A 24,905-nucleotide genomic window follows, 5' to 3' on the forward strand; every position below is an offset into this window, starting at 1 on the left:
TAAAAACCTCTCCAAGAAAGGATTGTGAAACTGTCACAAAAAGGAAATAATAAGTGTTGGAAGACATATACATGCTTACCCCAATTTGAAAATTGCATTAGGTATACATGTACTGAAACATCTCATGGTACCCCCAAATACATAATCTGTTTTTCAAAAAAAAATAAAATAAAAATGTTAATTGTTCACTTAACTTTAAGTTGGAGATACCCAAAGATGAATTATATTGACTATTTTTTTTTTTCAGGCAGAGTGGACAGTGAGAGAGAGAGAAGAGAGAAAGGTCTTCCTTTTTCGTTGGTTCACCCCCCCAATGGCCACTGCGGCCGGCGCACTGCAGCCGGCGCACCACGCTCATCCGAAGCCAGGAGCCAGGAGCTTCTCCTGGTCTCCCATGCGGGTGCAGGGCCCAAGCACTTGGGCCATCCTCCACTGCCCTCCCAGACCACAGCAGAGAGCTGGACTGGAAGAGGAGCAACCGGGACAGAATCCGGCACCCCGACTGGGACTAGAACCCGGTGTGCAGGCGCCACAGGCAGAGGATTAGCCTATTGAGCCACAGTGCCAGCCCGACTATGCCTTTTAAAGGAAATTATTTCAATAGTACTCTGAATTACGTTAAAGAACTAGTATGATTCATAAATGTATAAGGATCTTATAACATTTGTCATGACTGAAATACTCAAAAATGGCATTATTGTCTGAAAATATTCATTAAAACCTTTCCCTCATTTCTTGTCCTCATCCAATGAATTACTAAGTACTCTTGATTTTTATTTCTAGAATCTTCATATCCATTACCATCTCTATTTCTTTGATTTGCAACCCCATCATCTTCCTACTAAATTATGACATTCCTTAACTTTTCTCCAATGTGTCTCTTAATTCTTCTTACAGTGCTTAGGAATGTCTTCCTTGAATGTATGAGTCTATGCAGTTACAGCACTATTCTGAGTAATCGAGCTTATCTGTCAGAACATGGTAAGCTTTCACAGTGACACACAGGACCCTGTGTTACTCTTTTACTCAGAGACTCATTTCTCAAATACATGCTAGAGATACTGAAGAAACACATAATTTATTAATTACAAAGAAATTTTCACCTCTCCTTGTCTTTTCCCGTTTTATTCTGACTGTTAATAACTATCTCTACCTTCTTTATCTAGCTGGCAAAATCATCTGATTTATTCTTTTGTACTGAGACAAGATCCAAGTTTAAAGCAATAAACCAGTCTATCCTAGAGGGCCTCATTCACTTACAGTGACAGATAATGATCGGATATTTTAAGAATGTATGGAATAGCCAGAGAATGTGAATGCAAGAAAATGCTCTTTTATATCTCTCTTTTCTGAGAAAACCTGTACCTTGTGCTGCTAACATCAGCAAATGCTAGGAAGGTTATTAGTAAAGAACCATAAAAGCCCATCATTTTGTGTGTATTTTCTGTCTTCAGCTACATGAAAATGTGGTTTTCAGTTATAGAATACTGACAAAGACATCCATTGGCTTGAACATGGTATTTCAAGTCATCAGTTTCAGGAAAGAGCAACACATACAAATACTTTAAAAGAAGTTCCTGCCATCGGAACAGCGCGGTGCGCCGGCCGCAGTGCGCTACTGCGGCGGCCATTGGAGGGTGAACCAACGGCAAAAGGAAGACCTTTCTCTCTGTCTCTCTCTCACTGTCCACTCTGCCTGTCAAAAAATAAAAATAAAAAATTAAAAAAAAAGAAGTTTACATTTTACAAAGCTAAGTCCATTACTTAAGCTACAAATATAAATTATGCTAGGTATCTTTTCACCTTGATTTTATGAAAAATGATTATTTGGACATATTAGAAACAGAATAGAAGAAGGATTTAAATAATCTCAAAAGCAATATTTATTCCTATTTTCATGCTATGAGTGTTTATGAGTCTGGATTATTGGAACTTTTTACTTCTGATTCTCAGACCAAATTTTTAAGGGTATTTTCCTTTCTTTTATCAAACCAGCTAACTATTTTGGCTTTGAATACCTCTTGGGTTATGTCAAATACATTAGTTTTAAACTCAAATCCACAGTTAACATAATTTCCTCAGCTCTTAGTATTCTTCTGGGACATCCCAAAGAGGTCTGTAATTGAACTTGTCAGCTTAGTCTCAAATTATTGGCTATGTGCAATGACAAAGACTGGATGATTTGGCTGAAACTCTAGTTCTTAAAATTAGAAAGACTTAGAAACAACTGATAAAAGGTACTTGATACAAGAATTTCATGAATTTTTTCTTCTTTAGAGGATATCTTTGAGTTCAAAAGAAAAAAAAAAAAAAAAAAAAGAAACCCAGCTGTGAAAATTGTATGAGTAGATTGTTCTGCTAAGGAACCAGTACTGTATCTTGGAAGGAGTAAGGGATGGTGCCATGGGAGGTGAACTCAGTTTGGAAGTCATCAGCACTATGGTCTTACATTGTCCTAGGGATCCGTCAAATTCTGTCATGATAAATCTACCTGGAACAGAGAAACAGGGAGCTATTCCACCTTCAAACCTTACAGGAAGCAGAAGTGGCTATTTTGTTGATTCGTACCTAGTTGGTGTGACAAAATGCAAATCCAAGGCAGATGCAATATTATTTATGGATTTTTCCTGAGGCACATTCTGGTTTAGAGAGGATGCCTGTATTAAATCTTATCCTCTAATATAATTTGTAGATACGGAATTTATATTAAGTTAAACAATATTTTAAAACCTAGGCTATACCTTAACCCATGAATTATGCTTCTATATTGTAGTTTAAAGGAATTAATCTAGCTGCCTTGTGGTTCATTTCTCTCCAGTTTACAGGGCAGCATTACTTCAGAAAACAAGTAAGCAGTGAATTCCTCTCTAGTCTCTTTATAAATGTACTGATAACAGACCAGGCAGATTGGCTAATGGAGTCTAGTAGGAAGAGATAGTATCCATGGATTACTTCTGGAAGAGTGATCCAAGTTTAGCAATGTTTCGAGTAAACAAGACTAGAATCATGGATTTTTGAGACAAGACCCCTGGATAACATCATGCAAGGTACACTGCTCTTTAAAATAGAAGCGCCTTAAAATTCAAATGTGAAATCCTAATGCCTCCCTTAGAGAATTCATCTCTGAGTCACAAAGCATGTGTCTGATGTGACTAGAAGGATCTGGACAGCAGCTTGGGATTCCCCAAACATTTCCTGGTTTTGCCTGGGCCCCAGGATTGCTTATTTTCTTCAAATTGTTGAGACTGTACCCGAGGCAAAGCCTCAAGGTTCATGTGAGCCCCGCCATATCCCTGCCACTTCCCTAGATTTCTCAGGGTTTATGGGCGGAGATGCAGGTTGTATGTGTATCAGCTAAGTCTATTAAAGAGCAATAAACTTTTTCTTCCTTAAATTAATTTTCATCTGTTTAGAGATGGTGGCTGTAAAAAATCAAATATTAAAATAAATGAAATAAAGTATTAGAAAAGAAGATACATGCATTAAAAGAATGAAGAGAAAAATGAAACACCTCCCAGACAGGACAAAGCAGCATACGACCCTCTTTAATTGGAAGGATATAATTATATTAATTATCTGAGAAACGTAAGAGAAACACGGAAACAAATGATAGATCTTTATTAATCACCAGGATAAATGATTAATTTAAGGATGCAAATTCATTCATGTTAGAGCTAGAGGAATTTACATTGTGTCATATAGAAAATAAAGTTCCTGTGTGCATTTGAGCATGTATGTTTTGTGAACTGAGAAACATCTTTGACTCAAACATGACAGCTGAGACTTCAATGTGAGAGCATGTGCTAGTCTTTGAAAGGAGAAGGATTATAGTGCTCTTTCATCACTTTCAGAATTATTCCTCTGATGAACAAGTTCTCAGTGCTAATGAATGTGCAGTCCTAGTAAATCTGAAGCAGTGAAATATCACACAGTAAATGGCCATTATATAATGATTTATATTCCATAAAATCTGGAAGAGAAATTGTCAAAAATAATATCTATTTGGAGGAATCTTAAAATGGTAAGATTTTAGTTTTAAAAAAGATAGCATGAATAAGGTGAAAATTAAATTTAAAAAATTAAATTTATTCTGTCCTCAAAATAATAAATTTATTTTAAGGAAATATGCCTTATAACTTCTTTCAATATTTGGCCAAATATAAATTATGGTATATATATAAGTAAAGTTGATAAATAGGTAAATTATAACTTTATTCTCATATTAGATGAATTAGTCGATGAATATTTGATGTTTTTGATAGTGTTTAAAATTATTTTTTAAAGAGAGCATTGCAAACAATGTTTAAGGAATATTTAAGTTTTAATGAATTAAATTAAAAAAAAAATTTTGACAGGCAGAGTGGACAGTGAGAGAGAGAGACAGAGAGAAAGGTCTTCCTTTTCCATTGGTTCACCCCACAATGGCCGCTGTGGCTGGTGCACTGCGCTGATCCGAAGCCTGGAGCCAGGTGCTTCTCTTGGTCTCCCATGCGAATGCAGGGCCAAAGGACTTGGCCATCCTCCACTGCCTTCCCGGGCCACAGCAGAGAGCTGGACTGGAAGAGGAGTGACCAGGACAGGATCTAGCACCCCGACCGGGATTTGAACCTGGTGTGCCAGCGCCGCAGGCGGAGGGTTAGCATATTGAGCCATGGCACCAGCCTAAATTTAATTCTTTTTTTTTTTTTTTTTTTTGACAGGCAGAATGGATAGTGAGAGAGAGAGAGACAGAGAGAAAGGTCTTCCTATTCTGTTGTTTCACCCCCCAATGGCTGCCGTGGCTGGCATGCTGCGGCCGGCACACCATGCCGATCCGAAGCCAGGAGCCAGGTGCTTCTCCTGGTCTCTCATGCGGGTGCAGGGCCCAAGGACTTGGGCCATCCTCCACTGCACTCCTGGGCACTGATATTGGGGTTCTTCCAAAGAAAAGGTTTAATAAATTACTTGGGAAAAAAGAACTTTAGGCAATACAGAGATATGAATTACCCAGAGTTTTCATTGAATCTAAGAAATAACTTAACAATAAAAATGTTTTAAGTCTTTCCACTTCTTGTTAACAAAATGATCAGGTAACCAGCTGCTTAACAAAGTTATACAGATGTTCAGAGTAATTAAAATTACAAAAGCCATGAACAGAGTCTCTATTAATTTTTGAGTAAATATTAACTGCTTAATGGGAGCATAGTAAATCTCAGACACTGGAATAAATTATCTCTCTAAAATTTATATTTCACTATAATAAACTTTTTATAGTTTTTCCGCCTTAAGAATAAATTAGTTTCTTGTAACGAATTTTCCCATTTAACTCCAAGTGAAAAATGATTAGAATCATGTTGAAAATAGAATAATAAGTGTCATAATAGTTATAATAGTATATATATGCCTGGAACTCTGCTAGGTATTTTTCATGTATCACTTTTATGATCATTTTTCTACATCTCTGCAGAACAACATCCTAATATCAATATAAAGAGAACAACTATATGCATTCTATTGTTTAGCCTTCAGAACTTCTTTGTAAAAGGGAATCTTATTTTTCTCATCTTAGTGATGAGTAAATATATCTTTCAGATGGTAGAGAAATTTCCCCAAAACACATAGATTCTAGTGGAGGAGCCTCAGTATTATCCCATGTTTTCTGAAATTAATGCAGTTAACCACATGTCTGTACTACTTATAAGAAATGAAACAATGTCTACCCAAGATGAACAGGAGTTCTAGTGTGTTGTTAATAATCAGTAGGTCAAGAAACATGTTATTCTACATTTATTTTATTTTTCTTTAGGAGATGTGTCTTCCAAATATTTGACATTTTGGGAAACAAATAACATCAAGTTATTGATATAGTTAAAGTATCAATTTATATTGTCAAAATGCTGTACTTACATACACATGTGGGAGATTAAAAAGTGACATAATTTCCCATTTCAATATTTTAATTAATTGTAGATAAACCAGGAATGGCTGATTTTTATTTGTAACTGTGTTCATTTCCTAGGGCTGCCATAATACCAGACTGTCAATGGAGTGAGAACAGAAATGTGTTCTCTGATTAATGTTAAGTCTGAGTCTAAAGCCTAAGTGTCAATAGGGAATCATTGCCCTCCAAGATCTGGGGCAGACCAGCTCCTTGCCTCTTCTAGCTTGGTGGCTCCGCACCTTTTTGTTCTGCTTTCTTCTTTCTACAGCTTTCCCCTCTGTGTGTCTGCTTTTTATGTGACTCACTTACAAGGATACTTCTTAATGGAAACCCAGGATGATCTCATCTTAGTATCCTTAACCTAACCTCATATAGCAAAAGGCAGTGTCCCTTTGGCTGGAAACTGGTAACGTGTCCGCCCAAGGGAACAGTGAGGGACTGCTTTGATACCAGTTCCACTGAAGCTTTTGTAGAGTGTAAGCATTTGACTAAGCCTACGTTTCCAGTGTCAGGCTGTGAGAACTGAGAGCCTGGATTTCTCCTCCTGTGATCGCCGATGGGTTACTGAATCTTCTAGGAGCAGTTTTCCTGAAGTCACCATGGAAGACGGCAGCTTATAAGCAATTTTGTGCTCTTTTTATGATTGTTTTTAACCCACCAGAAAGCTGCAACTGTACTGAATTCTCTGCTAATGGGCTTGGGAAGGCAGCAGACGATAGCCTATGTGCTTGGGCCTCTACCACCTATGTGGGAGACTGATTATGAAACTCCTGTCAGGACTGGGCTGTTAGAGCCATTTGGTAAGTGAACCAGTGGATGGAAGATCTTTCTCTGTCTCTTCTGCTCTCTTTGTAAATCTGTCCTTCAAATAAATAAATAAATCATTCTTAAAAAAATACTGCTAAAGTATCTGTAGTGGAATGCACTTATCCCTGAAAGCAGCTTTCTTGTATTCATGCAAACATATTTGGAAAGTGAACAACAGCATACACATTTCAAAGAATTATCTCTTTTAACGAAAATATTTTATAGATGTTTCAACTGCCCAGCACATGTATATCTGTAAATTCCTGAGTACAGCTTGTTTGCTTCCAGTTACAGAAGTTAAGGAATGATTTGTTTCTGTACTATACATACTTAGCAAACAAGCACTGAAAATATGTTCCTTTTTTTTTTTTTTTTGGTAAGTTTATTTCTTTGAAAGTTGGAATTACAGAGAGATAGAAAGACAGAGAGAGCCCTGGAATCACAGCATTTCCCCCTAGTAAAGATCTTCTGTGGGAACATTTGCACAGAAATTGACTGTTCAACCTTGGACTGATGTCACCCTTTTGACTGTAGCCAAGGATGACTGTTCCTAAAAATTTATGTAACTCTACTCATTTTACCTTTATAAACCCTTTTCTGGGTTTGCTTCTCTGAATATATCTATAGTTCACTATGTCATGCCTTTTGTTGTTATTCTTGATTAAACTCTGTTGTGGAGCAAAATTCTCTCTGTTGTTATTTTGGCTGGCATCAAATGTGGTGTAAAAACCTGGTAGAGCTATGGTTGCTACTTGACCATTTCTAGAGATAAGGTCCAGTAATTAGGAACTGCATTAAAATGATGCAGTGTATGTTTTCTATACATGAAGTGCAAGAACCAAATTTTTCAGGTAGAGGTGTGAGGGTGGCGAATATCCTCTAAGAAGGCTTTCAGTGATACTCATCTCCTATTGGCCATGCTCCCTTATTGTGTATGCCATGGACCCTTGGCCGACCTCTAACAGAGCATGACAGAAATGATAGATGTTACTTCTTAAATTAGCCTGTGACTTTCATCTTAGGTACATAATAGGGTCCTTTACACTCTTTTCCTTGCTGTCAGATTGTTGACCTGAGGGAAGACAGATTAGATTCCATGCCATGAGGCATCATGAGTCCAGGAACTCATGTGGCAAGGGAATAAGGCCTTCCCCAAATTCCTGGACCAACTCTTCTCAATGAAGTAGAATTTCCAAATGGAGCCACAGCCCAAAGTTAACAACTTACCTGTAACTTCATGAAAGTATAATCTAAGAGGCACTCAGCTGAGGATCAAAGGTAGAGTCACACAAGAAATCACCGGACTTCTTGTTTTACATATGAAGGTAAAAGAAAAGATAGATAAGTTAAAGGAAGAGATATTTAAATAAAAGAAAATCAAACTTGACAGTCTTTAAAATCCTCGGTCTTGTAAGATGATATATGAGACTAAAATTAAGAATTGACATCCAGGCAAATATTGAATCTAGGGTTCTGCATGAAACCAAAGAAAAAATCCTGTTAATAGTTTAAAGGTTCACATAATAGATCATCTAAATTAGCCATCATGGCATCCGGAGAGCATAATGGCATCATTCACCAGAAGACAAAGGTGAGGAGGGTTGATCTGCACTTCAGTCTTCTGTGTCATGGAGTAGCCCTGAAGAAGAATCCTGGAAGATCCACATATTTCTTTCTTTTTTAAAAAAAAAATATTTTATTTATTTACTTGAAGGCAGAATTTTCAGAGATTGAGGCAGAGAGATAGAGAGAGATCTATCGCTGGTTTACTCCCCAAATGGACGCAACGGCTGGGGCTGGACCAATCCTAAGCCAGGAGCCTGGAGCTTCTTCCAGGTCTCCCACATGGGTGCAGGTTCCTAAGGACTTGGGAATCTTCTACTGCTTTCCAAGGCTATACCAGAGAGCTGGATCAGAAGTGGAGCAGCCAGGATTCTAACTGGCACCCATATGAGATGCAGCAATGCAGGAGACTTCACCCGCTACACCACAGTGCCGGCCTCCACACATCTCTTAAAAAAGATTACCTAGGCAGAAAAAGCAGCAGCACTTAATGAAGGACAGAGGAATGGTACAAAACAAACAAAAATCCTTTGGACACTCTGATTTTTAGAACAGCAGAGAAGAGACTAAAAGAGAGTCTCAGCAGCAAACTCATGTGGAGGAAGCATGAAGGAAAGATAGCTTAGAAGACAGAGCCAAGATTACAAAAGGTAATATGAAAGCAATTCTAGAACTTTCTAACATTTGTCCAGTTAGATTTCAGAATAGACACTAGTCAGTAATTCATATGTGTCTATATATTTTTTTCCCATTTTTAACAAGAATGGCTGATACATTATCCTGGAACTATCTCATCATTTTCTTTTGCATGTTAAGGCAGATAATTTGTTTCTTTAACAAGGAAAGACGAGTGGAACTTTTCTTGGGAAGAATTATTTAAAGAACCAGAGACCCATGTTTATGTCTGTGTCTATTACTTATAAAATTAGACCCAGGGTTTTGAGCAAATATTATAAATGGGAGGATAGTCTGAGTGCATTTTGTGAATGGGAATGGAGTAGTTGACTAGAGCTAGAGGGCAGAAGGTAGCAGGCAACCTCTAAGACTTTTCAAATATATTCTCAGTGTTATCCTTTCAAAGTCATTAGTCAGTCATCTATAAGCTATGAGTCATCTATTGACGATGCTAACTCTATCTGAACTATTTGTGGAACATATCTTCTGAACAGACAGATAAGTCTTAGAAATGCCTTCAATATTTCCAAAATTTTGTAATTGGAAAATGCCTGTGATTTCAAAAAACATGCTAAAGACACTGAGAGACATTTTTAGGCTATCAAACTGGGAAATATACTGCTTTGATTAAATAATTTTATTTTCCTATAAAGATAGATGCTTTTGATATGCCTTGCAAACCTCTCTAAGCTACATTTGAGATGAGAAAGAAAAAAATTTCAACAAGAAAGGCTTCACTATAGTACAGCCTATTCTTCCAAAGTTAATAGTGTGAAGTTCAATATTTATCTGAGTCTATAAGCTTGGTATGCTTATAAAAATAATTCTTCACATCATAATCACATCTAATACATTTCACTAATTATTTCTTTATGGCCTAATAGAGTTATTTTTTTCCTTCCCAAAGCATTCAGCTAAGATAGCATTAATGAGATCAGACTTAATTTTGAACAGACTCAGTGAAATGAAAAATTAGGTTAGCTTGATTTAACACAATTGGCCAAAAGGCCAAACGAAATCCTTTTTTTTTTGAAAAATTTAATGTCTCTATCTTGTCTTCTTAAGACATAGTACACTTGCAGTATTTTCCAACAATTAGGTTTTCAATTATTATAGTCTTGTATGCATCTCTGCTGACATTTACTATTACCTTGGGAAAGTTGTCTTGTCTTTGTGTGACTTAGTCTCCTACTTTTCACAATGGTAATAATAATACTAATTGTTTTGTGTTACTTTGAAAAGGATTAGAAGAAACGACTCCATCATGGTTAACAGAGTGACTCTACATACATTCAACACTCAATAATATTTAGATATCATTATAATTATTTCACCATTGATTTGCTTAATTAAATCTGCATTTCCCACCCTCCACCCCCATAATGTCATCTGCTATCATTTACCACTATTTTCTTCCATGGATGTCCATTTCCATTCCCCATTGTTGACTTTTTTTTTGTCTATTCTTTCTTTACTTAGCTATTTTTATAGATTCCAATAATTTGCAATTATACCTGATAAGCTAAGAACTGGCTTGTTTTTTTACAGGTGATCTTTCATATCTAAAAGTAACTCATTGAGTAAGCTGGGATAGTAATCTAGAAGAAGTCAACTTCACTTTTTATTGTTCTCACTCTTCTTTGATGTGTGCTCTGGCAAACCATGCTTCCATGACTCAAAATCTTAGGCATATTCCTGAGTGTTTCTGCTCACTTAAATTTGCTCACAAATTATATTATGCCCTGATATTAAGGGACTGTAATCAAATCTAATATTAAAACTTTAATTGCTCATGCTCTTATTTTTTCATGAGTATAGTGATAAGGGGCTGGAAATAACAGAATTATTATTTTTATCCAACTTTCTCTTTTTCTCTTCATTTACTTTCAGCCTTCAAATCCCAGAATGTTAAGATGAGGCATCAGACAGGAGGGCTAAGGAGACTGTGGCTGTAATTGGATCCTGGGGACTTCTAAATTCTGCTCTTGAATTTTTTTTTTTTAATTTTTGAAAGCTTTCTTATGAAGTTTCTGCTGCATTTCTGATGCAAGTGCTTCAATTTCTTGTTAATTCATATTCACCTACTCTCCCCATGACCTCTTTTCTTTTCAGTAGGGTGACTCACATTAGCAATTAGTTCACATGCGTTGGCACCTTCCTTGGGGTCCCCTGAATCTTGGGAAGACTTGCCAAAATCTGGAAAGGCAAATTCCTCTGCATTGTGTTACCAAGGGTGACTACATCAAGTCCTTTATATGTATATTGGTCCAAAAAGGGAACTGACACTACATTATGTACTCCGTAATCTTCAGTGAGTTCAGCAATGCTTTCCAATTGCTTCCATATAATGCTCACTTCCTTGGTTGGAGACAAGGAAGAGAGAAACATGCTCCTACACTTCTTAATAAACAGAAAGGAATAAAGCATTTCATGTTCACTCAATCTCTCTAAATAATGTCCACTGTTTTATTTTAGAATAATATTGCTACTTGCTTTTATATGCCTTCAAATTAGGTCATGGTTAATGATCACTTGACTGCCAAATTTTAGAATGAATCCAAATAATAAAGCTAATGAAAAATCGCATACACTAACCTGTTATCTGTTCCCTGATCCTTTATATATTCAATTTATAATTTTGAGTATTATTTTTAAAAGCATTCATTTATTTATATATTTGAGAAGCAGAGAGAAGAAGAGTGAGAGATAGAGACAAAGAGATATAGAAGAAAGAGAGGGAGAAAAAAGGGAGAGGGAGCTCCCAACAGCTGGTTCACTCTACAAAAGTGCAATAGCTAAGTCTGGATCAGACCAAAACAGAAGCCAAGAAGTCAATCCACATCACCACATAGGTGGCAGGAACCCAATTGCTTGATCCATCACCATTGCTGCTCTGGGTGTGCATTAGCAGGAAAGTGGAGTCAGGTGCTAAAGCTGAGAATTGAATCTAGTACTCCCATATCAGATGTGATTGTTGTGATTGCTGGCCAAATATCCATTCCTGATCGATAATTTTATTCCTACTTCCTAAATAATGTCCACTGTTTTATTTTAGACTAATATTGCTACTTCTTTTTATATGCCTTCAAATTAGGTCATGGATTAATGATCACTTGACTTCCAAATTTTAGAATGAATCCAAATTATAAAGCTAATGAAAAATTCCATACATTAACCTGTTATCTGTGCCCTGGTACCTGGAAGAGAACACCAACTCATCAACCATGTAATACTGATAACAAGTAGTTTTTAAATTAACTTAATTAAAAAATTAGTTGAGTTATCTGAAGCAAATTAATCACATAAAAAGTACCCTCCAGCCTGGTCAGATTTGTATATGGACTTGAACTTCTGAGTTCTCATTCTTATTTCATTTATAAGTTGTACGACTTCCAATAAAGTACTTACTTCTCTAAACTTTAGTTTTCTACTCTATAAATTGAGATTGATAAGCAAATATATTTTATGGTTATCTCAAAATATCCATGATAATGTAGTAGTTTGGTGTGGCACATTATAAATACTCATCAAGTTATGAAAGTTCATAGTTTCTCTCTGTCTGGATTCTTCCTGGCCCCCTTGAACATATATATCCCTTTTGAGGAATTCACAGCTGTGAATAGTAGTGAGGGAGGCACTGGCCTTCAAATCCCAGGAAGCCGGCTTTTCCAGATCTGTCTGTGAGCACGTCTGTAGAGCAGGAGAGCAGGCATGTACTGGAGAGATGACCTCCAGCCCCTTTTGTGATAGTATGTAGTCTGAGAATAAAAAATGCAAGGGTTAGAAAAACTGACTTCAAAGTCACTGGACAGGACACCACATGGGTGCTGGCTTTCGATCCTGTGAACACCATGTAGGTCTGATGATACCTGACCTCCATTCTAGTCCTTCCACTTCTCATAATTCCTAATTAAATATCCAGTCATTTTCTGAGGCATCAAATTAAGAGCACTGATGGAATCAGTTGGCAATATTGTTTCATTTTTATCAGACTTCATTTTCCTTACGAGAAAATAATATGAAATAGCAAAACATTTATATTCAGCTGAAGAGTTGTTCTGAGAATGCCTTGTCACCCCCTTTTCACTCTCTTTGCAGCTCCCTTTATTCTTTTTGTATCTCTAATGAAGATCGCTCTAAATTCCGGATTTTGCTCCTTTTAATGTTTTTCTCCTGTGCAATATATTCTTCTTTTTCAGTGACTTCCAGAAACATTCTTGACCTTTTTGGCAGGGAAATTTGATATATCTATACTTGAAACCTGTTTTCCACACCTTTATTTCTTTCTCCAGTAGTCACAGAATGCCTTTATGTTGATATTTAGCAAACATATAAAATAAATATTACTCAAACAGATTGAACCCCCCTTGTCCTCAAATAGTTTATTTCCAGTATATTTTTATATGGTAAGTAACCATGTCTTTTATTAGAGATCCATACAGGAACTAATAGATGCATTTTCTTCAAATTTCCATGGCCAATTACCTGCAAATCTTACTGATGCGATTTGACATGATTTCTTTTACTTCTATCCTTCTCTTGGCCATACTAGTGCCTTAATTTGGACTCATTATTTCCTTCCCCAACTATTGGGCCTGATTCTCTACCAATTTTCCTGCCTCCACTATCTATTTATTCACAATAAATGAATTGTATATTCTGCCTCCAGAATAAGTCTTCTAAATCAGAAATCTAAACTTTCTATTTCTCTAAGTTCCTCAAACTCTTTTAGTGAATTCAAGGAGCATAAATGAGAGCTCACTTATGACATCAGTGTCCTAAGTATTTTGAGTAATGTTCTTAGTGGGAAAAAATTATTCTTACTATTTTATAATCACCACAGACAGAATTCCTTTCCATCTTCATGCAACCTGGCCAACCTTCTCCTTTTCTTCACAATGCTTATAGTCTTTTTTTTTTGGAATGGGTCCTTCTAAGGTTCAAGTTCTACCTAGAAATAGTGGATCAATGTTTTCTATGTCTCAGGTATCCCTTCTTCCTTAATTAAACAAAATTTGTATGCTTGAGAGAAAGAAAGAGAGGCAAAGATATTCCAGCTGGTTCACTCTGCAAATTTCTACAATGGCCATGACTGGGTCAGGATGAATCTAGGAGCCAGGAACTCAATCCACACCCCCTAGATAGGTGACAGAAACCCAGCTGCTTTTACTATCACTGTCTACTTACCTGAGGCTGCATTGGCCAGAAGCTAGAATCAGGAACTGGAACCAGGAATCAACCCCAGGTAGTCTAATCTGGGACTTGGACATCTTGACCACTAGGCCACTTGTTTGTTTCTTAATTTTGATGATCAAAGAAAAATCTTATCATATATGTACAGGTCCAATATTAGACTCATTACAGTCTCTGATGTCACAATCACTTCAATTTCTTGCTAATATTGCCTGTGATGAACTGAATTTTTATGTCTCCTGAAAATTCACATGCGGAAATCCTAACTCCCAAGATGATATTGTCAGAAGGTGGAAACCTAAGGAGTTGATTAGGCGATGAAAGCAGACCTCTTATAGAAAGTACAGTGTTTTTATAAAGATGCTTCAGCAAGCTTTAGTCCCTTCTTCTATATGAAGTTGTAGAGTGAATGACGTCTTCTCTCATCAAGGAAATGGGCCCTCATCAGACACTGTGTCTGGTGATGAGTTAATATTAGATTTCCCACAGAGAACTCTAAAAAATAAAATTTTGTTTATAATCCATCCAGGTCTTTTGTTATAGCAACATGAATATACTAAGAAATTTCTCATGACAATTCACTATTTTAATGTATGAAGTCTCAGCATTTTCATCATCATCCTTTCCACCAGTGGTAAGCAGCATTATAAAAGGTAATGAAGATGTAAATTCCATAGATACATACACAGAATAATATTGAATTATCTTTGCTGATGTGTAATTGTGACCTAGAAATACTTTCTAATTTATTCTGCTGTAATGTCTGTGGCAGAGATTGAAATTTTACTTGCCATCTTTTCTTTATTTATGGATCTTCCTTAAAGAAACATTGAAAGACATTAGATTGGCAAAGATTTCTTGGCAATAAAGGTAAAAATAGACAAGTGATATTACATCAAGCAAGAAGCATCATGACAGCAAAGGAAACACCGAACAAAGTAAAGAGGCAAACAACAGAATGGAAGAAAATATTTGCAAATTATACATCTGATAAAGGATTAATATCCAGGATATACAAGAAACTCAAGGAATTCAACAATAAAACAATCTAGTTAAAAATGGGCTAAGGTTATGAACAGGCATTTTTCAGAGTATGAAATACAAATGACCCACAGACACATGAGAAAATGCTCAAGATCACTAGCCATCATGGAAATGCAAGTAAAATCCACAATGATGTTTCACTTCACCTGAGTTAGAATGGCTATCATCCAAAAATCAAAACAAACAAACAAAAAACAAAACAAAAAAAACAAAAACCACAAATACTGCTGAGGATGTGGGCAAAAAAGGTATCCTAATATATTGTTGGTAAGAATATAAACTATTACAAGAATTATGGAAGACAGCATGTAGACTCCTCAGGAATCTGAAAAAAGTTGGGGTCAGCATTGTGGCACAGTGGCTTAATGCTCTGGCTTGAAGTACCAGCATCCCATATGGGCGCCAGTTAGAGACCCGGCTGTTCCACTTCTGATTCAGCTCTCTGCTATGGCCCGGAAAAGCAGTACAAGATGGCCCAAGGGCTTAGGCCCCTGCACCCACGTGGGAGACCCGGAGGAAGCGCCTGGCTCCCGGCTTCTGATAGGCGCGGCTCCAGCCCTTGGAGACAATTGGAGTGTGAACCAGCAGATGGAAGACCTCTCTCTCTCTCTCTCTCTTTCTCTCTCTCTCTCTCTCTGCCTCTCCTCTCTCTGTGTAACTTTGACTTGCAAATAAATAAATAAATCTTTAAAAAAAAAGAAATCTGAAAAAAGTTATTATATGACCAGCCATCCCACTCCTGGTAATTTACCCAAACAATGTGAAATCAGTATATGAAAGACTTATCTATACCCCCATGTTTATAGCAATGCAACTCATAATAGCTAAGATATGGGATCTACCTAGATGTCCATCAAATAATGACTGTATTTAAATACAATGGAATAATACTCAACCATAAAAATTAATGAAATTCTGGGGGCTGGCGCCGTGGCTCACTTGGTTAATCCTCCGCCTGTGGTGCCGGAATCCCAAATGGGCACCTGGTTCTAATCCCAGTTGCTCCTCTTCCAGTCCAGCTCTCTGCTGTGGCCTGGGAAGGCAGTGGAGGATGGCCCAAGTGCTTGGGCCCCTGCACTCTCATGGGAGACCAGGAAGAAGCACCTGGCTCCTGGCGTAACTCCAGCCATGGTAGCCATTTGGGGGGTGAACAAACGGAAGGAAGATTTTTTTTCTCTCTCTCTCACTGTCTAACTCTGTCAAATAAAAAATAAATGAATGAAATTCTGTCTTTCACAACAAAATGTATGCAACTGGAGACCATTATGTTTAGTGAAATAAGCCAGTCTCATTAAGATAAATATCATGTTTTATCTGATTTATGATAACTAATATACATAGTTTAAAATATGTAATGAATATAAGCAAAATTGACATTTTGGGATTTGATTATTGTTTATAGCTCCTATCTATACTTTTGAGAAACAGTGAATTTCTTACTACTTGTTGAATTCTTTATTTAGTGGAAGGTTAAACTTGTGATTATAAAGAAAATTCGAAGTATGTCATACAAACTAAAAGAAAAATAATAAGGAAGAATTAGGGAGGGAAAGAGTGTATGTTGTGATGTATCATTATGCTCTTAAGACTGTAACTAGGAAATACAAAATATGTTATAGAAAAAAGGTACTTATTCTTTTTACAAAAAAAAAACATAAAAATGAAATGTCTTACTTGGTACTAACAATCTGGGCCTTACATGAATGTTTAAAATTGAAATAAAAGTATAGCAAGGTGATAATAAAAAAATAATTTCTTTAATAATTTCCAATTTAAAGTTTCCATTCCAGAGTCTGTCTTTCTGTAGATATTAAGCTTACCTGTGATTTAGAATATGATATAGAAAGAGAAGTGCAGGTGACAACTCCAAAAGTTTTCTTTTACAACATTGCACCTCGATTATTTTTCTTTTAAAAAATCTTTTCTTATTTTCTGGCTTGCATGATCATAACCATGAGATCATGAAGATAGAGCTTCGGTAATTTTATATGGTCAGAAGATTTTTTAAATTTTATTTTGCAGCTGAATTATAAAGATAGCAAAGCAGAAATAGACAAGATTCTTGAATTTATCTAGAAATCACTGATTCAGTCTCTCTCTAACTTCAGATTTTCTTATATATGATAGAGAAGTAAGCATGTTTCCCAATGATTTTCCATTGTATGTGGGTGGAAAATGTCAATTATGAAAAAATATGAACAGATTTCAGAAAGTTTTTACTAGAATGAACTTATATGTTATTCCCTTTTTTGCAAAAATTTTTGTTTGTTCTTGAATAAAATCGATTACATACATATTGTCCTGACTACATCCAATAGCACCAGCTGTATTGGGTTTTTATGTCCAAGGCTGCAGCATAAACAACTAACTCAATATTTTTAGTTGTTTCAATCCCTATCAATGATAATTAAGCTTAACACATTTATGTGCACACTCTCACACACCAGCCTCATGATCAAGCTATATGTCTGTCCCTCTTGGTTTCCAGATGGTATTTTCTCCTTTAGTTTTATCATTCTATTCTTCCTTGGTACATCTGTTCTCTATTTATGCCACTAAATCTCACCCTAGGAAATAATTTACTTTTCAAGACCTTACACAAAAGTAATCAGTTCATAAGACCTTTCCACATCTAATCATTAATCTCCGAATAGAATCCATCTCCTTTGTTCTCTCACTGCAATTTCTTCCTGAAACTGTATGACTCATCCCCCTGTGACTGTGTCAGTAAGTTGAGATCTCCTGGAGTGTAGAAAAAGTCTGTCATTCTTTTAACACCACTCAGAGTACCTGGCAAAATTCAAAATAATGAACAATGTTGGCTTAGCTTAATTAGCCTTATTAGTAGTTTAGAAGCAATGTGGATGAAGGAAAAATAATGTTTTGAGCTCTCTGATGTAGTGGTGGTTTTACAGTATAGAAAGTATGATTTTTATTATTGTCATTGTTAGTATTTTATTTAAGTGCTTCCGATAATGAATAAATGTTATATAGCATGTATTTTTCTTATATCTTGTATTTAGTTAATTTGATTCTGTTCGAAAGGTGGAGAGACAGGGAGGAATCTTCCTTTTGCTTATTCACTCCACCAAAGCCTGCATCTCTCAGGACTGGACAAAACTGCACTAAGGAGCCAGGAGCTCCATCTGGGTTCCCACATGGGTGACAGGTACTCACATACTTGAGTCATCTCTACTGCTTCCCAAGAGTGTGCATTAGTAGGAAGCTGGCTCAGAAACAGAGGTGCCAGAATTCAAACTAAGCACTCTCATGTGAGGCAAGCAACCAACTTGAAGTTTTAACTACTGTGCAAAAACACCCACCCCCAGCATAAACTCTCAGTAAAGACAACCAAAACACATTGGTCAGTAAATTCACTTTTTCTGACCCAGCCAGGAGCTTGGAGCTCCTTCTGGGTCTCCCACATCAGTGCAGGAGACCAACCACTTGGGCCATCTTCTGTTGCTCTCCCAGGTGCACCAGCAGGGAGCTGGATGGAGAGTGGAACAGCTGAGTTTCTAACTGTGGCCCACGTAGCATGCCAGTGCAACAAGCAGCAGTTTTAACCACTATGTCACAATGCTGGACCCCAAAAAGCAAATTTTCACAGGATCTCCCCCTCCTGAAATGGATAGAAATTTGACACCAATTTTTAATGTTAATATGCTTTCCCTGCTAGTATTGCCTCTCAAAACACCACCACCTGAAGATTTAAAGAATGTTCTAACTACTTCTGTGATATTTGTACAACATTGCTCCCAATTAAAAACTCTTTCCATATCAAACAAGTGCTTCAATGAATGAATACATGGCTAAATCATCCACTTGCTTTAATATACTCTATATCAATAGACCACCAGCTTGACTGTATTATTAAATAGCATTTAAACAGGTCGCTCATCTAAGGCAATAGCTCACAAAAAGTCTCTGCAGGGATTCTGTCTCCTACAAAGTGCTGACTCAACAGGTAATATATAGTGCTGTAGCTATAGAAGCTACTAAAAACCATTTTAGGAACCAAGAATAGCTAACGGACCTAATGATTAGATGAAAATTTTAAATTACGGTCAACATAACTTTAGAGTTATATATGGAAGATTCGAAAACCTTCCAAATTGCACATCTTCCACTAGAGAATGATGCAGTGTTTTTGCTAGAGTAGACACTGCTGCTACTGCTTGATCACTTTGAGCTCTCTATTGTAATGCATAAGTGGGTAACAGGAGAGGGATGGAGAGGAAGGGGTAATCTCTACTGGCAGTCTCCAGTTTGCACAAATATATATTTATAGATGGGGAAATCTGATAAATATCGAGTTAATTGTGACGTTTAGACACTTAGGGCTGATACATAGCAGAGAATGTAAAATTACAGCAATTTTATCCTTAAAAGAAAGCAATTCTGTCCTCAAATTTCTCTGAGATTAAGTTCCAGATTATACAAAAGGTCAGGTAATATAGCCAACCAGTGTTTCTCAATGTGTGGGAAATATTGAATGAGTGGGAAAACCAGGAAGTGGAGAACAAGTATATATGAGATGCAATCTACAACAATAAGGGTTGTAACTTATTCCAAGAAGTTTCTTGGATGTAACACTTAAAGAAATTAGAGCTACCACTTTTAAGGTGTCTAAATACAGGTTGCATTTAATAAAGAGAGTAGGTAAGAACGATGCTGGTGTGGACTGTGTCTAACAGTTATGTGTTCCATTTGCATGCATTTTCCACTCGTGCAGCAATGTCCTTCTTCTCATGGTCACAGTCAGCTTCACACTGTTACAAGACATCGTGCCCCTGGTCAGGAACACATGACTCAGAAGAGAAAGCCACTTAGTTTATTCAGAACTTTTGAACAACAGATAACTAATGTCTATTAATAATGCTTCCATCTTTCTTCCCAGATGGTTAGTTCTGGAGAATTTTTAAAATTATTTATTTATTTCAAAGAGCTACAGAGAGAGAGAGAGAGAGAGAGAGAGAGAGAGATCCATCTGCTGGTTCACTCCCCAAATGGCCACTGGAGTTGGGCCAGGCTGAAGCCCAGAGCCAGGAGCTTTTTCCAAGTCTCCCCAAGTGGGTGGCAGGGCCGCAAAGACTTTGACCATCTTCCACTGCTTTTCCAGACCATTAAAAGGGAGCTGGATCACATCCGGGAGTAACTGGTGTCTATATGGGATGCTGGCACTGCAGATGGTGGCTTAACCTGCTGTGTCACCAGCACCTGCCCCTCTGAGAAACATTTAATACATCTCATTTAGTGGTGTCATGAAATAAAAAGAGATAGTCACGCATAAAAGTGTCTGACACAATGCTGCATGTTTGCACTGTTCCTATCATCCCTTCATATGTTCTTCCTGGTCCCCCATGTATTTCGCCTCATGTTTCCCAATAATCTGATTTTAGAACTTGGCTTGAGTCAATGATTTTCGGAGAAGCCAAGTGTATGTCACGCATATGTGCAGGTATGCATATATGAAGTTTGATGGTTTTTGAAAATATCAGGCTGGCGCCGCGGCTCACTAGGCTAATGCTCTACCTTGCGGCGCCGGCACACCGGGTTCTAGTCCCGGTCGGGGCACCGATCCTGTCCCGGTTGCCCCTCTTCCAGGCCAGCTCTCTGCTGTAGCCAGGGAGTGCAGTGGAGGATGGCCCAAGTGCTTGGGCCCTGCACCCCATGGGAGACCAGGAGAAGCACCTGGCTCCTGCCATTGGATCAGCACGGTGCGCTGGCCGCAGCGCGCTACCGTGGCGGCCATTGGAGGGTGAACCAACGGCAAAAGGAAGACCTTTCTGTCTGTCTCTCTCTCACTGTCCACTCTGCCTGTCAAAAAAAAAATAATAAATAAATAAATAAAAAAGAAAATATCAGATTCTCACTACTCTATAAAAGTAATTCCTTACTATATGCCCTGAGTTGCTTATAAAACAAAAACTAAACAACTAAACTAAAATGCCTGGAATCCTTCAGCACAGATGGCTCTGTATGGGTCGAAGGTGAGAGGTAAATAAAAGTTGAAGCAGATTCGTTAGTGACTTGAAATCTAAACTGCAGATATTCCATAAATGACTAGAGATTCATTGATAATGTCTGCATTTGGAAGTTACATTTTGAGATATGTGATTTAGAAAAATTAAACCCTCATTTGGGAAGGAATGATGCAGAAAATGATTTGTGTACAGTTGCCAAAGACAGGCTATTTCAGTAATCCAGGTGTAAGATGATGAGTTACAGAACTGAGGTGGTGGGAGTTAGCATGTAAATAAAATGACACATTTAAAGACATTTTAAGGGAGGGGTTGACAAGACTTGATTGCCGTTTAGATAAATAACTGAGGAAAGAAGGAAACATATTAAAATAACCCTAAGAATATCAAGCTGCTCACAATGATTTGCTTCCAGAAACTCCTAGATTTTTGTTCATCAAGCAGATGATCATATGTGAGTTTAAAGAAATGTCTATAATATAGTAGAAAAAATGAATATTTAGAAGTTAATAACTTTATTCAGGAATAGAAACTGATGTAAAGTGTATTTCAAGCCAGCCACTAGGCAGTAGGCTATTCATAGAGAACTGAGAACACAAGTAAATAAAACAAGGAAAACATGAGTGTACCTATACTAATTGACATTTATTATGATGGGGAGGAAGTAACCAAAATAACTAACTACTTTCCAAACTACTTTGCTGTTACATAGCAAGTGGTATGTAAAAAAAAAAATAGAGGTTCCTGTTGAGGCCAACAAATGCTGGGAGCTGTTAATGTTTTGAATAGGGTGAATAGGATTAACCTCACTGAGAAGAAGACATTGGGATCAAGTCTAGAAGCGACCCAATGGGCTACATGGAGAGGAATGTTCAATGCAGAATGAACCCCTAATTTTGTGGCAGAAGTTTCAAAAAATAAACCATCTTGAAGAAGCCCTCATTGGCAAAATATGGATCATATAAGCACCTAGTAAGATTTTTAAATATGATTTTTTTTTGGAGAAATTGTATTCATTTTATTTATTTGAAAGGCAGAGAGAGAGAGAGAGAGAGAGAGAGAGAGAGACATACAGATGAAGATAAGGAGACAGAAACATTTCTCCTATCTGCTGGTTCACTCCCCAAATATCCATGCCTGCTGGAGCTGGGCCACCAAGCCAAGAGCTAGGAACTCAATTTGGGTCTACTCTGGGATGACAGGGATCTCATCACTGGAGGCGTCACTGCCTGCTCCCACAGGGTGCTCATTAGCAGAGAGCTGGAATGCAGAACAGAGCTGTTTAGAACTCAGGCACCCTGATGTGGCATGTGGGTCTCGAAAGCACTAACTTAACATGCCCCTATTGTTTGCTTGTTTTTTTGTGCACATCCTTGATGCTTAGTATGTTTGGGTCTGAGTTTGTATTTTTCACTCGCCAGATGCAACATCAAATATTCATCAAAGAAGATGTGTAAGCAGTTTTCAGAAATATGACTGAGGTCTGGTCATACTGTCGTCTGGAGTCACTGCCTCTTGGCCATGTCAACAGATTGTGCCATTCCTCCATGTGTCTTTTCACTCATGAGTTCATATGGTAGTTTCCATTCTGCCTGTCCCATATTCAAAATTGAATGCTTTTCCTCACTTTGCTGTATTTGTGTTTGTACCTCCTGTTTACCTCCCGGTGTACCTTAGTCCTCAAATAGACCCAGATATTTTCTTATTTTCTCTTACAGTGTGCACAAACTAGAGCAGTAATTGATACTTCAATGCCAATACCAATAGCAAATATGCTAAGATCAAGATTACTTTTCATTTTGTTGCCCTGAGACTATATCCCATGGAGGAATATAACAAAAATATTGTGTTCAAAGTTAACTGAAATAATGTGTATGTGTGTGTGTGTGTGTGCTTGTGTCACCCAGTCTCTGTATGTGATCAATTTGATATGTTTGTGTTGCAATTAATTTTAGTTTTTCCTGCTTCTTAATGTAATTTTATTGCTTCACTTTGGGGAGAATTTAATAAAGTTCAAAAATCAATACAAGTTCAATAAAAAAGAAGAAACAAACATATGAGAAAATAATGTATGCTAAAATGAGTTTAATTCTAATTCTGCCTAAATATATATATATATATATAACATGATATTCATTATTCTTCATGTATATATTCAAATATCTAAGCACATAGGCTTGTTATGTGCTCGAAGTTACATAGTTCTTCAAATGTAGTAGATGATATTTTATGCTGCTATACATAGAAGTAATTCATGTGTTTAGCTGTAATGTAATATTTTAATGTTATTATTCATGTAATCCAACAAAGAAGGCTACTTTTTCATTGATATTCTGTGTTTATTATGTTTCTATTTTCTGAATTAGTCTTACTAATATTTTATTTGGATTACTGCAACTCTCTACATACATGCAGTCAGCCTATGAGTTTAGTACCAAGAACTATGTTCTTACATAACTACATAAGATAATTAGTTATAAGTCACACAAAATGAGGAGCTTTCTTCTACCTTCCTATTTTCTGGATTGTTTAATATAAAATAAAAATGATTCTATAATTTATATCAGAAAATTTCAGTAAAATCAAATGAGCCTGACTTCATATTTAATTATTTTATTTTATTAGTTTGTTCAAATATCTGTTAAAATTCAATCTGGGAAATGCTCATTTAGCCTAGAAGTAAAGATACCCTCAACACTAATTGACTTATCTGGGCTTGATTCCCGGCTCCAGTTCCTGGCTCCAGCTTTCCAATGATGCAGACCCTGGGAGGCAGTAGTTTTGGCTCAGGTAATTGGGTTGCCATCCACATGCAAGCCTTGGAATGAGATCCTGGCCCCTTGGCTCGGCTTCAGGTATTCCATGCTTTTGGTTGGCAGATTAAAAATTCTTTCCTTCCAATTCTCAAATAAATAAATAATAACTAAAATTAAAAGATCAATTCATATTTTCATGCAAATCAAGTTTGGTTAATGGTGGTCTAGCAATAGTGATGCACTCTATTTTGAGATTGTCACAAAATTAATCATGATATGTCATTATGTCTTTTTATTTTAATGTGCCTACATTCTTTCCCTCTTTTTCTATTTTGGACATTCATATATGACTTCTTTCTGTATCTGGGATCATTTTTCCTAACGATTCATTGTTTTTGTTAATCATGGTGGACAGATTTTTTTTTTTAATTATTTATTTGACAGTAGAGTTAGAGATAGTGAGAGAGACAGAGAGAAAGGTTTTCCTTCCACTAGCTCACTCCCCAGATGGCTGCAACGGCCGGAGCTGCGCCAATCTGAAGCCAAGAGCCAGGTACTTCCTCCTGGTCTCCCATGCGGTTGCAGGGGCCCAAGGACTTGGGCCATTCTCCACTACCCTCCACTGCCACAGCAGAGAGCTGGACTGGAAGTGGAGTAGCCGGGACTTGAACTGGCACCCATATGAGATGCCAGCACTGCAGGCAGCGACTTTACCCACTACACCACAGTACCAGCCCCGAGTCTATTGACTTAATACCTTAGTTAAACTTGCTTTTATTTAGATGTTTCTGACATATGCATGGACAATATAACTTGTCAAAAATAAAAGCTTTTGATGAATTATTCAGTAACTACAGCATGAAGACTTTATTGTTTATTAAATTGTATATGTTTCATAATTTCAAGTGTTATTTTTTTTCATGAGACTTATAAATTGTTATTTACTTTAAGAGCAAATGGACA

Source organism: Lepus europaeus, chromosome 15 (genome assembly GCF_033115175.1).
Source record: "Lepus europaeus isolate LE1 chromosome 15, mLepTim1.pri, whole genome shotgun sequence".
Lineage (NCBI taxonomy): Eukaryota > Metazoa > Chordata > Mammalia > Lagomorpha > Leporidae > Lepus > Lepus europaeus.